General features: G+C 46.6%; 1 protein-coding gene across 1 annotated transcript in view; it reads right to left on the bottom strand.

Moving 5' to 3' along the window:
* The window catches only part of LOC146863805 (phospholipid-transporting ATPase ID-like), a 696,782-nt gene extending 682,021 nt beyond the window's left edge, over nt 1–14,761 (bottom strand). Inside the window, exon 1 of the mRNA XM_085628123.1 lies at nt 14,442–14,761. The gene's annotated coding sequence lies outside the window, so the exon portion shown is untranslated. The remainder of the gene's footprint in view (nt 1–14,441) is intronic.
* Between the last annotated feature and the right edge of the window lie 1,040 nt (nt 14,762–15,801).

Consider the following 15,801-nt stretch of genomic DNA (forward strand, 5'->3'; position numbering starts at 1 on the left):
TCGTCGTAGGTTTCTTATTATTATTGGAGTAGTTTTGATGAATTTGGGGAGTATTCATAGAAATCTACACAAGATGTTGATTTCCACTATATTTATAGCAGCACGAGAACAGCAGCCCTCCAGGAGTAGGCATCAGCTCTCGACAATAAAATATGATGTGATCGCGTGAACGGATTGTGCGTGAGGCCGCTGAATGAGTAGCTTATCAAAGTCGCAGGTGTGCTGGAAAATTTAAGAAAGATTTTGGGGCCTTGTTCGATCAACAAAGGGACTGGGTAAAGTAGATGACCAAAACAAGGAACTTGCTAATGACTTACCCATCAATGTAGTACAGAATGCACTAATATGAATCCAGACGCACGCTCCGCTACCTGCTAATGATGTGCTGTCAATCAGAGCTCATTATGTACCATATATGTAAGCAACTTTATTTATTTCCATCAAGGTTATGCCCATATCCAGCCAATTCACAGCAATTTTAGGTCATTATTCTCTGACCGCCATTTTGTTCTTTAAAGTAAATTAATAAAGTGTTTTGTAAGAAGATAATAACACATGGGGTTGTTCACTTCTGTTGCCCACCATGGAAACACACATATTACAATCTTTAGTTTGTAGTATATTTTTGCCTGTCATAATGGCCAGGCAAATATACTGCTAATTTCCATAAATATACTCCTGAGTGGTTGTGCCATCCATTTCGCATGGTTACCCCAATGAAACTCCAAATCTAGTTCTCTGAAAGTCCACCACTCTTGCACATGTCCCTAGTATTGAGTTCAGTCTGAAGACCTAAATACCTGTAGATCAGGATATGGGTTGTGGAACTGCAGGAAGAAAACAGCTTGAGAATTGGTCCTTTCGAAACCACCTTGAAACTGTTTTCATCGACCAGTGGCAGTGAATGACCAACAGCAAAAACAGAACGTACTCAGTGTCCTCCGCGTCAGACTTGACAGACAACTATTGGGAAACAGTTGAGAATGGAACCTTAGAACTTTAGGTGCAGGTGTAATTGATTGCTAGCCACAAAGAAGTCCCCGTTGACATGCAAACTCCACCCACCCAATCCTCAACATGAAAATTATTGGTTCTATTGTTATGCTATGTTATACCACATTTATATAGCGCACGCTCACCCAACAGGTAGCGCTACTGAGTAGTCAATCTCTCCAGTTAGTGCAACAATGTACACAATCTCCATCATTACAAGCTAAGTGACCAGAGGAAATCGTGGGCACACCAGGCATGATAGCTTATGATATAAACCCTCCTCATCATCAGAAAGCAAGAGGCCCATACTGAATGGAAACACGACTGGAGACACACAGTTCTACTGGTAGCAAGGAACATCAAGGACCTCTGCAAATTAGAGCAACAGGACCTGCAAAAGATGCAGGAGATCAAATGTACCTTAGTGGCATCATCTAAGACTCAGATCTCTTCTCTCTTTTCCCACAATCTTCAACATGGACCAAGTCTAGCTGAAAAGGGACACAAGCCAGAATCTCCCTGAAACCTCTAGCATCACTTGCACCTGAACGTCTTCTTTAATGATGCTAATCTCACCTCGTTCAAAATATGAATCTCTTCAGTATCCCAAGAGAGGCCTTCCAGGCATCGCATACGGAACCCAACAGACCAAAGCAATGGCAATCCAGGGCCTGACCGAGATAAATATTGCAGGAGTCCCCACACTAGCCCTCTCCGATCTAGCTCTGGGTAAGCACATGTCTTCCTGCTTCCACGGGCACCATTTGCTCCTTGGCATTATAGTTGTCCATGTATAGGATGCTAATCACAAAGTAAATAGCCGCTTGGCGCAGAGCACTCCAATAAATCAATCACAACAAAAGAGAAGGAACCACAGAGAAAGACTGATCAAGCAGACTGGTAGGTGTCTTATGCACTCTCACGTTGCAGGAGTGATGAGCATCGTCATAACAACATCTGTTTTGTGACATATTCATTCCTCACCCCTCATCCCTATTTCGAAACCATCATCCCTACTTCTCATCCATCACCACTACCTCTCTTCCATCATTCCCACTACTCATCCATTATCCCTACTTCTCATCCCTGCTTCTTAGCCATCCTCTCTACTTCTCATCCCTACTCTCGCTTAACTCTGATTGGCTGTTGCCAATCAATCAGTGTGAAGGTGTGTTTCACAACATCTGAGGGATGAGAAGCAGGGATGATAGATGATGTATCAGAGGTATGAATGAGACACAGGGATGATGGATCAGAAGTAGGGATGATGGATGATTCATGGAAAGTACGGATAAGAAATTGGAATGATGGTTAAGAATGATGGATGAGAAGAAGGGATGATGGGTGAGAAATAGGGATTATGGATGATGCATGAGAAATATGGAAGATGGATGAGAAGTAGGTATGATGGATGAGAAGAAGGGATGATGGGTGAGAAATAGGGATTATGGATGATGCATGAGAAATATGGAAGATGGATGAGAAGTAGGTATGATGGATGAGAAGTAGGGTTGAAAAGTAAAGATGATGGGTGAGAGGTAAGGATTAAGGATGAGAAGTAGGGATGATGTGTGAGAAGCAGGGATGATGTGTGAGAAGCAGGGATGAGAAGTAGGGAAATGGATGGGATGAGAAGTAGGGATGATGGATGATAAGTAGGGACAGTGGAAGAGACGTAGGGGTGATGGATGAGATGTAGGGATGAGAAATAGGGATCATGAATAAGAAGCAAGGAAGAGAAGTAGGGATGATGGATGAGAAATAGGGATGTGGAGTGAGGAATGAGGATGTCCTAAAATGGATGATGTACTCCTAATATCCAGTGGAAGAGCAATACGAAGATTAGGAGCACCCACGACCTATACTCCTGTTTTTAGATTTTGAAAAGGCACAAAAGCTGATGCACTGCCTGCAGAATGTGTGCTACTGGTAACTTTGCACTAAAGCAGGCGGCTGCTAGTATGTAGATATATCTGCAAATGGGGCTAGCAAGGTAAGCGATTTGTTTTCATACAGGCATCCAATGATGCTCTTTCACAAATAAGAATTAAAGCTCCTTTTGGTCTTTGAAGAACCAGGGTGCACTTCACATTTGGAGCTTCGGTATGCACCACGTCTGGTAGGCTGGAAGCCTTAGAGGGTGAGTGTTGGCATAATTCAGCTGCTTTTGAAAATGGCCCTAGTACAATCTTGTGATGTTGTTCAGTCGGTATGGAAGTATTTTGACTACTCATGTAGAAAATCATTCACAAATCGAGCTCAAAAATGAAAAAGTAGCACTCAAGTTTCGGGCACTATCTGATCTGATGTGGCGATACCGTATACAAATCCTGACCGTTACCAAAAAAAAAACGTGAGCAGTTTGTGCTGTGGTGAGTTCCACCAGGAGTGTGGGTCCAGCAAGCAGTTTTTCAGCCTTTTAGTTTAGGCGCATTTATGCTCGCCACCTCGGCTACCAACACAAGACTAGACAACTCGTCTCTTCATCAAAGACGGCCTGTGCTCCAGTAACACGCTGATACATCCATGTCCTTCATGTAGGTGTGAAAGAGAAGTTCTGAGCTACCAGAAGATATCTGTGTTTGGGAAAGATGTCAATCAGAGGAGGGGAAAGCAGCAATCCAAGAGGGACCCAACAGGTCACTCTTCGCCAGCTGGACACTAAACACTCTAGCGTCACTGTGTGCTCCCTCTGAGAAAGGAAAGATGGAATCCACTCCAGCAGTGGCCTGACAGATGAAGCACTGGGGCATAGTGAGGGTATATGATCGACATGACAAGAGCGGACCATGAACCTAAAAGGATGGGCACAGAGCGATGGGTTTAATCAGCTTGACCATAAGTGTTTCCAGACATGGCTTATGTGTACTTATCCACCGCTGTGCTTTATCAACCTCCGTCGACATGCCGTACCCAATGCCCCCAGGTACCCCATCGCTTCTCAGCACCTTCCGTATGTTGTAGCTGCTCCACTGTACTCCAGATGTAGAGAAGAACCATCGTCAGCACTGAATTCAAGCAGAGTCCAGAAGCTCAACTCATAGATCTCTGTCTCGTCGCCTCTTCTTCCTGGTCCACCAACCAGCTATCTCCGGTACCCTCCCCCTGGGTGTTGCCCCCATGAAGCCACACTGCACATATGTAAATACGCTGTAGCTTGCATTCTGATTAGAGAGATGTGTCTTCGTACGGCAATCGATTCAATTCAATGTTTGTGTTCTGGCTACTCTCACTCGGGTCCAAGGTCAACAATTTGATATCAGTGTCAACGACACTGAACTTCTGTTCCAACTGAGCGGTCATGAGGTGAGCGATAACAAACTTCAGGTACATATGCACTGCAAGCGTCAACCACTTCTGTTTTTGTTACGGGGGCCGATATTGCAGCACCACTACAAAACCAGCTCTCAGTAACGAAACCGAAAACTGGCCGCCACCGCTGCAAAACAGGCCCACCCTTCCAGCCTCCAGGGGAAACGCCTGTGCCTGCTACGCCCAGTCTAGCCCTGGTGTCTGGAACAGCAGTGTGTTTATTGGCTCCAGTTGAAATAATGTTACAAAATAGGAATACTTGTAGCTAGAGGCGAGGAATAGTTGCATGGCATTGCAATGTTCCCAGACAGCACTATGTGTAGATAGCTTTGACATCACATATATTTTTTACACAAATGTACAGTGTGAGGTTTAGGAAGATCCAGGGATTTACCTTAAATTATGAAATGTTTAATGAGGCGAAGAAACGTGGTGTCTAGGCTCCAAAGTCTTGATAGGTGCATCTTAATGAGGTAATAATAAAAGCGGTTTCTAGATTTAGGAGTCAGGATTAGAGATGCAGAAATTTACAAAATCGTGGACTTTGCAAATTTACCCTTTTTAAAAACTTTGCCTTCTTCACACACTGCAAAGCTGGCCAGGCTTAAAACAAGTGAAGGAAAAAATGGGCCCCGCACTACAGGGTTAAAGTTCACTCTGCTGTGCAGGACCATGATTGCATCACTTAGCACCCGCTTACCATTTACCTTCAGCGACACAACACACCTGTTCTTTGCCAGTCAGGTCTACTAAAAGCAGGAGAAGATGAGAGGTTGTTGAGTGGTGGCTGTAGTGTGGCCCCTGCTTCCACTTAGGGTTTGCACCTCCCTAAGTTGAAGAAGAAGAATAGGACCCATTGTAACCGGATATCCTGTATATCTGTTGTAGGGACAGGTCACCAAATTAAAGCCATGTCTTAGCAAAATGAGGGGATGCTACACTCCTTCACAAAGCTATCTAACTTCAGGAATGGCGCTTTCTTTAGCCCATCCCTAGGTAGGATGCAGGGGTCTGTAGGCAGTTTACATGCAAATAATTCCATAATCTCCACACTCTAAAAACACAAAATGTGCAGACCGGTTGTATGTGATTTCATAGAACAAGTATTTCATGGAATACCATTACTGAGAAACCATTTCATCTAAACTGTTTATTGGACATTTTCAAAATGAATGGGATTTACCTTTTCATAGAAACCAATTCAGAGAATAGCTTTTTTGTCAAAATTGGCTTTAGAATTCCTATTTTTTAAAGTAAAACCAATGGTTGCAGGTCTTACTTTCAGAAACAGTTTTGTTGGAGATATTTATTTCAGTGCTTTACTTCAGGTGACATTATTTCATATTTATATTTTTTCCATTGTCAAACTTTTACTTTGGATGTTTTTAATTCACTGACACGTCACAACCCCTGAACACCATTAACCCCTTGCCTGCTCATGACGGAACCAGTCCGTCATGAGCCACGGGCGCCGTGTGCTCATGACGGAGTGGTTCCGTCATGCTGCGGCCGTTGCGGCCGCTCCGCCCACGCGGAGCTGATTCCCCGCCTGTGCAGGCGAATAATGCAAGTGGGCGGAGTCGTGACAGAACCACTCCGTCATGAGCCACGGGCGCCGTGTGCTCATGACGGAGTGGTTCCGTCATGCTGCGGCCGTTGCGGCCACTCCGCCCACGCTGCGCTGATTCCCCGCCTGTGCGGGCGAATAATGCAAGTGGGCGGAGTCGTGACGGAACCACTCCGTCATGAGCACAGCGCGCCCGTGGCTCATGACGGAGTGGTTCCGTCACGAACATAGCGGCACCGCGCTCACCCCGAACCCCCCCAGCGCCGCGGCAAAATTCGTGCCGCAGCGAAGGGGTTAATACCTGCTCCTAAAAATCCCTCACAACACCTAAACTTACACTCATTCTTGAAGCCTAAAACCCCTTTCTACCCAAAAACCACAATGCCTAAACCATAGAATCATCCACTACCCCTAACTCCACCCATCCCTGAACCCTAAAAAACCCTCACTGCCCTCAAACACCAGCCAGCCATGACCCATAAGAGCGCATCACCCTAAACTACTCATTCCTGAACTCTAAAAAACCCTTTTTAATATAAACTCCACTCCCGCCCTGAATCCCGAAAACCCCTCACCACCCTAAAGTCTACCCCATCCTGAACCCTAAACTCCTCTTCACGGCCCCCAGCCGCTACCTATAATTGAACCTTAAAAACCCTCACCAGCCCTAAACTCCATCCATGAACCCTAAAACCTCTCAATACCCTTACACTCAACCCATCCATGAACCTAAAAAACCCTTTCTATGCCTGTACTCCAATCATTCCTGCCCATTAAATACCCCTCGTCACCTTCCCTGAACCTGAACAGCATTTCAGGCAGGCTGCAGAACTGGTCTTCAGCTTGGCTTCATTCTGTGTACACATAGACCTGTTTCCATGCAGAACCCTACAGAACAGGACTGTGCCGTACATATGTACAATGTAAGTGTGTCGCTAGCAGACACGGTAAGATCCAAGACATAGGACCACAACAGTGTCTACGATGTAGCAAGAGTGCACACCGATTATGAGATAAATCATTTTCATGACAAAGAAGGAATCATTATTTCCAAGCTGTTTGAATTACATTTAAAAACGTGAATATTTATTTCACCATCTTAACAGAAGTCCTACTCTCTCCCTTCCACGTCCATCATCCAGGGGCATAAATACTATCTAGGCTACCGTTAGCCACAGGGCACAAGTCCTAAAAAACAGAAGTGGGGGGACTAACCAAGTTAGGCACTATGCAGGTGACATCATGGCGCGTGACATTACAGTATGTGACATCTCACATGGCATCACAGCCCAGTAAATTTGAGGACATTACAATATTTAACAAATAAAATTTTGCATCGGGGTACTGCCAAAATAGTGACACAACCCTGACGCAAGATCTAGGCCTCAGCTTATACATTTATTTTTAAAACCCTGCCACAAAGAAATTAGCAACAGGGAAAAATGTGGCAGTAAATTGTTTCGGCTTTCTTGGTTGCAAAGTCTGCAGTTTAAAATACCTTATGGGGTTAAGGCATCTGCTGCAGAGATCTTTGTATGCCAACTAAATCGCAGGGAATAATAAAGGTGAGATACCTCTGGAGGTTAACGTACTTGCTGGAGAGATCTGTGTTTTGTCTAGTCTCAGTTTTGAATGAGAACAGCATAGAGGGTTAATGTGTCTACTAGTAGGACTCCTGCAAAGCACATGATGCAACGCACAGATGACAGGTCTTTACTTTATGTAAATGGGTAAGTGGCTTACTGCTTTCAACACAGAGATCCTTGTGCTACTTGCAGTTCATAAAGTTGAATCCTTCTAATGTAGCATTGTGAGCTCCAAAGGACATGTGGCTCCTACACCTTGTAGCCGTCATTGTACGTCCTATACATTGATTTACACACATATGATTATTGTCGATTTAGAATTGTGTACGTGCGATGCAAAGCGCTCGGACACCCTGCATTGGGAGGAGTAGAGCTATAGTGCTGTAAAAGAAATAAAACAAACTGGTGGCATTTAAATAGTTGTGACAACCCAACACATCTGCCATTCTTACAGTGCATGCATATGTCTTGTATACAGGGACTAAACAAAGTCAAAGGCACGCCTGTCTTTAGTACCTTTGGAGAGATAAGTTGTGACTCTGTTGCCCTCCAGTGCATCGAGGTGTGAGGCTCCCGATAGCTCCCAGCCCGGAAACTCCACCAAAAGGCCTGATGGCTCCTTATCGACAGACTTTGTTGTGGGTCCAGCTGGTTTCTGATAAGCCCCCTCCCCGTCTGCAAGTTGATACTCCAAACAATGAAGACAAAATGCAGACGCTATTGAATGTGTCTCAGTGTCTGAAAATAACACCGGGACAGGTTTAGAATACTTGTGTGGGGTCCAACGTCTTGGCAGGGTAGACTGCTTCCACCCTGTGAAAATAGTGGGTAGACGGCATCCACCCTGTGAAAATAGTGGGTAGACGGCATCCACCCTGTGAAAATAGTGGGTAGATGGCTTCCACCCTGTGAAAATAGTGGGTAGACGGCATCCACCCTGTGAAAATAGTGGGTAGACGGCTTCCACCCTGTGAAAATAGTGGGTAGACGGCTTCCACCCTGTGAAAATAGTGGGTAGACGGCTTCCACCCTGTGAAAATAGTGGGTAGACGGCATCTACCTGTTGCGTGTACCGTCGTCTTGTGCCCTGGTTAGCCCTTATTAGTACCAGTTTAACACCTGAATCCACCAATCAACACATGGAAGGTGCCCAGCAAACTTTTGCAAAGCGCCTGTCACTGTGTTGAACAAGGTACCAGGCTTCTTTTAGGAACTTGAAACTGTTTTTCACTGTACATTATGAACTAGATAGTGGAATATGTGGTCAGTGTTGAAAATCCATAATTTGTCGGAAAACGAAGAGGGACAGCTGGAAAATATGAACTGACATAAGGACTACTGTAGGAATATTCAACACGTACCTTTTAAAAAAGCATAAAGGAGGGATGTTGTCTACTTCTGTCCTACTCATCATCCCACCTCTCTCACGCCCAAAAATACAGAAACGCTGCCTTCCAGGAGACAATCGTGTTGTCTCCAGTCTCTACTTTTACATCTGAGATAATAATTTGGCAGGATGCGCCTCTGAACGTTCTTCCAAGTGGACGATTAAACAACAAAGAAGTGACCACTTCTGTGCGCCACAAAAAGGATGAGAAATGCATCAGTGGATTATTTTATTTATTTATTTAAGAGTTTTATATAGCGCTGGCTAGACCTGAGGGTATCAGAGCGCTTTACATCAGTACATGCTCATATCAAGATAACGGGAATGCAGCTCCCGTGTCTTCATTTGTTTTCCCTTGCCTGGTGCGTGTGAGAGGGGCCGATACCCGAAAGCATGGGCGTAGGAAGTGTGGGGGACGCGGGGATATATCCCCCCCAGATTTTGGAGTGGGGGGGACACGGGGGACATGGGTGGGGGGGACGAGGGGACAAAGGAATTTCCCCTCTCCCTTCTGTTATCGCAGGGCCATTAGCACGCGAAAGCGCTACCTAATGACCCTGCACTTGACCTGCCTGGAGTCAGAGGCCACCCGCCCTCTGCCTTTTGTTCTGCTGCAGGAAGGCTCAGCCGTTCTGGGAAGGGCAGAGAACGGAGAAAAAATAAACGCTGTCTCTTTTCCTTCATGGCAAGGACCGTGTCCACTCCTCCTGATCTGCCTCTGGCGGCTGCCCTCCTCTCTTTATTCCTCCTTCTCTTTCTGTCTCTGTCTCGCTCCTGCTTACGTGCTAATTTCAAGAGGCAGCTCTTAAGGTACTCTCTCTTGCCTCTCCTTTTCTTTATTTGTTCCCCTGTGAAATTGATCCAAAAGAGGCTGAACACTTTGGCTGTAAATGTCCTCATTTTCTGACCGTTTTCTATTGAAAAGAAAAACCTCGGAATGGAGAGAAAAAATAGTTAAATACCTAAATAAAGCAATACAGAGTGGACAGCAGACAGGCCAGACTGTTATTTAAACCCACACACATTAGCGTCACTTTACAGAGTTTGCCAGTGAAAGCTCTACTTTCTTTTTATCTTCTTTCTTTGAACAACATTGTTTTCCCAGGGTGGGTAAGTGCGCCATTCCTAAAGGGACTGCAATACCTGGTTGATGGGTAGATTGAAAACGTTTAATATGATCGTTTTCAACTTTTTAATTATTTTAGCTTATAAAATGCGGCTCTGTGTTTGGGGATGTGGTCTTTTTTAAACCAAACTGCATACATTTTGAAAGGATATAAGCAATGGACATTGAAAGGGGTCCCTTCCTGGTCCTGTAGCCATGTCTTGAACTTTTCAGGCAAAATCACTTACTGATTTCTGAATAATGAGTTTAAAACCGTTAAGGTAACCATGTTTTTTTCTGATTAGAGTTCACATGCTTTGCTTATTCTTGCATTCCCTATGAGTGTTTGCTTTTTCCAGGGTGTTATTCATTTTTTGTCAGGCAGCATTTTACTGTTGTCTAATGCATAATTTGAATTTAGTCGCAGCACAATTGAGTTGTGCTGAAGGCAGTGCGAGTTTCTCTCAGTGGGGCAGTATGGTGTTCAGTGTGGGAGAGAATGTGGCACTCTGGCCAGAGCTGCTGAATTTAGAACTGGAGACCTTCATGATCAGTTCATCATACCACACTCCTGACAGAGCTTATTCCGATGCTACACCTTAGAAGGCCCGATAGACCTTAGAAGCCCAGGTGTCTTAGCACCCGCAGGTGGACCTGTCTACCACAATCCATACTGCAGTTCACTTCCAGTCTTACGGGCAGGCATATGAAGAAGCACATCCTAGATCGACAGTGAATCTGTCAGTGAGGTCACAAGACCCTTGAGGCCAGTCCACCTCACCCATTAGTACCTCCATTGGCCTTTTTCCAGCACTAGCAGTGCAACTTGCCAGGGGTTGGCAATGTAGGATTTGCATGCACACCAAACTTAGGGGGTGATTATAATGGCAGTGGGACCGCCACGTCACCCCGTCGGTGGCGGTCCCACCGCCATTGGTGACTGCATTACAGCCCGCCATATTACAATGGCGGGTGGTTACCTGGCGGTCGGAAAGACCAACCACCACGCACCCGACGGGCTTCTTGAGCCCGCCGGTGTGGTGGAGGGGCTCGTGGTTCCTACAATGCTGGTGGTGTCTACCATGCACCGCAGCAGGGATTACGATGTCCCTTACCCGCCAGCTTATCAATGGCGGTTCACCTGCCATGGAAATGCTGGCGAAAGGGACATTGGGGGCCCGTAGCAGGCCCCTTTACCCCTGGCCCCCAGACTATGATGCCCCACAACATATCACTGCACTATGTTCCTTTTTTTTTTACTTTGCGGCGGATGATGCAGCCAGCAGCACCTGCTGCAATGTAAAAGATAGGCACTGCGAACACCGTAGTGGCAGTCGCATTGTAATGCCTATCGCGGGGCCTCCACCTTGAAGGCAAGCGGTCCCATTCCACGATTCGATGGCGGTGGTACTGAAGTCCGCCTGCCATCGTAGTCAGCCCCTAAGTTTGCATTTTATGAATATGATTCAGCGGGAAATAAATTGATGTTTGCAATTTAATTGACTTTGGTTGGCCTCTTATCTATGAGATTTCCCTGTTGAATGTGCCTTTACATTATACATTTTCGGTTGTATGAATTGATTGCATACTACACTCTCCTACAGGTATTAATTTGAGTGTCATTAGGAGTGTCTGGGACCAATTGTTTTCTTAGGAATTGTTTTCTTTACTAACCTTTGCAAAGGGCCCTAAACTTCACAGCAACACAAGTCACATTTCTTTTAGTAATTTGGGACCCGTTTGAGCTACAAAATTGTTTTGGAGGAAATCATTAGATTATGCAGCAGATGATGTATTATGTGGCAAATATGATACAGCCATAGTTAAGTGGAAAACATTTTTCCACTTAATTTTGCCCCAACATTGTAGTTGATCAATTTGTAAGTTCCCCAAACCCAAAAGTCGAGTTTGGGCACAATTTGCATTTTAAAAGCAGGCCTATAACACAGGGCTACTTTTAAACTGACCTCAGGCTTCAGCAGTGCACACATGCAAGCGCAGAAAGGGCTGCTGGCCTCTAAACTGCCATGCCTTATTATATTCTAGGGACTTAAAAGTAGTTCTAATCCCCCTGCCCTAATATGTACTAGGGCCTTATAGGAGAGGTCATGCCAATCATAGGGGTACCCTAACCCATAGTGCACCCTAGTGTATGTAGGTGTTTTCACTGTATTTTTAAGTGCCTCTTTCAGAATAGCACTGGCTGTTTAGGCAGAGGCCAGGGTCAGTCAGTCAGGTACCACCAGTACCAGTCAGCAAAAAGTTGGGGAGTGCCCAGGGCGGCTTTGCAACACTAGAGAAACACAAACTCAGAATGTAAAACATAACACCATGGTTGGGGGGTTCTCTTCAACAATCAGAATTGATTTCTATCCTAATGAACCCATTTTCCAACATTAGGATAGGGAAAGACTGGGGGAAAATCATAACGTTCTAATCTATACATTGAAGTTTTTATGCAGATCTTTGATGACGGTTAATAGCTCACTGTTCAATGTTAGGATTTTAACTTATAAACTTCAAATACCAAAAGAATATCTCAGACAAAAGCAGTAACTCACTGACCTTTTGAATTAAAACTTTCACTAGACAAGCCTTCGATCTCTCTCAAAAAAAGAACATTAATCACCAAAGTTATCTTCACATTTTTATTGTTGCCTGAAAATTGCTGGAGACCAGGAATGCAGCAGCAGGTACTTTTCAAACCATAATGCACTTGCAAACACGACGCCCCCACCCTAAGTCAGCGGCCTTTGTTTGCTTTGTGCATTAAGATGCAAGATTCGTGTATATATGGTTTTTTTAAACATTTGGTCTCATTACTATATGAATGTAAATAACAATAAAGAACACATGCAAACTGTGACTACATGCCTGATTTTCTCAATATTTCACTTAGAAAGTATGCGATTGTATTTGTTTAACAGGCGGTGATTTGTATAGGGTCACTGGAAAGTGCACAAGGTTGTCCCTGTCCCCCCCAGAATTTTAGTGTCTCCTACGCCCCTGCCCGAAAGCATTACATTTTAAGGAGTCACCCCTCAAAACTAGCAGCATTGTTCCAACTGAAGCACCAGGCAACACGCCTGCCCGACATGGAGCCACAGGGCCCCCAACTCGCCTCTCTCCCTCCACCCCCACACACGCGCGCGCACCAACATACGCCTCTGGCCCACAGTATGTAAAGCAGGTCTTCGCTCAGCCAATCGGGAGGCTTGGAATGCGGGCAGTAACCACTGGTAAGTGCAGCTTTCTAGGTTTATTGTCACGGACTCGAATCCGATAGAGTGTGGACGTGCGTGGCGCCCTGGGCTGGGTGAGATTAGGGGCGGTGTGCTCCGAAAAGCCATATTGGCCACTTGTAGTTGACGTTAACTACTGTTACCTGGCCGTCCTCTTTGTATGTGCCATCAGCTGTAGGAGGGGAGTCGATAGTAATTAATACCCTGAACAGAGGGCAGTAACGCTTACATGTGCTGTAAGTCGCCAGGGTGCCCTTTTATTTTGCTACTTTTTAAACCGCTATCTTCAAACGACTGAAAGCCTTCATCTGTAAAATCCCTATTTCCCTGCCCGCAGCGCGGGGGATCTGATGCCTTATAGTGCCTCGATACCTTCGCCTCTAGGAGGACGCATGGGATTTGCCTCCGGGTTTTATGTATTATCTGAATTTGTCATGCGCCAATGCGTGGTTCTCTAGTCAGGGGTTGTAGTATTACCTACATTTTACCCGTGAGTTAGTTTTTTTTCTTTTTTTGCTTCTGTTTGTCATCTTTACATTATTTAACTCGCTCCTTCGCTCCCACCGGTAGCGCGCCCTCTGTGGGCAGGGGTGGATGCCCGGCGTAGCAGTTTATACCCATCTGGCGCTTACAGCACGTTCCGATCTGGGACTTGACATCTCTTTTCCCCATCAAATGCCGGCTTGAAAGGCGCTGTTGGCTGGGGGGTCTCGCGGGATACGGAGCCACATGCCAGCCTCGCATCGGCGCTTCCCCCCGGGCGCCAACATGGTCTGTCATCGCTTAACACTTCTGAGCGACGTTCGTCTTCGACTGACTGCTGTTGATGCTTTTACCCACGAGGAACTTGTGCGTGTAAGTAAAGTGTGCATATTGGGTGAAATCGAGCGCGAATCTCCGTGGAAAGGGTGAGCAGGTCACGTCCATTGCGACCTGTGTTTGTCATGTGACGTCACTCACTTGCCTAATTTCGGGTGTCTTTGCACCGCGGTGCCCACCCGCATGGATGCCTGGGTTTGTTACGTCAGAAGCTGCCACCGGGACCTACTGATCCCCCCTCCCCCTTTGGACCTGTAAGGCGTGCATGAAACGGAGGTTATCAGCCCTCTGGTAAGACAGATGTGCGCAGACCTCCAGCCGTGGGCTTTGGGCCCACGCAGCTGGCGGCGCCACCGGACAGCGAGGTCTCGGTGCGAGGATAAAGACCCCTGGCAGGAGGCGCTTGTGATCAAGTAAAGACGGCCCCTACCTGCCTGCGTGAGGTCCGAGTCCAGGGTCCCCCGGCGTGGCTCCCAACACTAGCCAATCAGTCTTCAGGCGGGAAGAGGGCATTCATCCAGGGGCAGCGCTGCAGTTCGCCCAGGGCGGGCTGTGCGTCCTTACCCAGGGGTCCAGCAGCGTGGGTAGGCCTCAGTGTGACCAGGAAGAGGCCGCCTGGCCGCCCTGGGGTGCTGAGCCTGCGGCTGGGTGGAACAGGGCACGGGCTGGTACTGAGCAAACAGCGCCTGAGCTTTGGACCCGAGCAGGAGGCGCACCTGTGCGGCGCTTTGCATGCGTCGCCTGACAGGAAACACACCGGGAGCCTGGCAGCAGGCTGTGACCACAAGGAAGTGCTGGGCTGTCTGTCGCCTCGGGCCGTGTTTGCCTCCATGACCCAGGTGGAGGCAGGCGTGCGCCAGCCCTCCGGGTCCCCATAGAGACAGCCCGCAAACACCAAGGGATGGAAAGAGCAGGACACGCAGGTTTGAGGCCTGGCTGTACAATGGAGCTCTGAAAATACCAAAGCGCTTCTCCACACCAAGCACTCTTAAACTATACTGCCTACCAGTATGGATGACATTTGACTCCTACACTTTTAGTCCTTTGGCTTATGTAATATTTCCTATACACTGATTTACACATGTATGATTGATTGTCTCTGTGTAATGTGTGTGATGCAAAGTGCTCGGATACCCTACACTGGTATGAGTGGCGCTATATAACTAATTCAATGCATCTGAGAGAGTGTGGTTATGGAGACTTGGTCACTGTTAAAGGGTGCTAGTGAGAGAATCCGTGGTGGAGGTGGTCATTGGGGGGGCGCCAACAAACATTGTCACACAGGGCGCCACCAGCACTAAAGCCGGCCCTGCAGCAGATTTGCATTAGCAATGTGCAAATCTCTAAACTGGGACCTGTTTACATGGAAGAAGTGAGAAATCTGGTAATGATGTTTCTGGTGGATACTGTATCTTACCACAAAGAACTGCTTTAAAAGTTTCCGGATTCAGTTTGATGCCAAACCTTTTTCCCAACGACTGGTGTACACCGATGTTGTGGAAAGACGCCTTGTTGCTAAAATAACATCAACGATCACAGGAGGAAGGTCAGATGAGGTCAACTACCACCGCTCAATCCCCAAGCATGGAGCTGCAGATTGTGCAGGCCCATGTGCGGCACCCTAGCCTGGTGCTGCGACAGAAGACCCTCCCAAAGGGGCAGCTTGATCGAGGACAGATGCTCATGTCCAGGAGGCCCCCACTCTCCTGGCCCACTCTGGTGCGACTAGGATGACTTAAGCCCAGTCATTTCTGATATTCTTCAGAACTCAAGGCAGGATAGGTAGTGGC

This window comes from Triturus cristatus, chromosome 2_1 (genome assembly GCF_964204655.1).
Source record: "Triturus cristatus chromosome 2_1, aTriCri1.1, whole genome shotgun sequence".
NCBI classification, from domain to species: domain Eukaryota; kingdom Metazoa; phylum Chordata; class Amphibia; order Caudata; family Salamandridae; genus Triturus; species Triturus cristatus.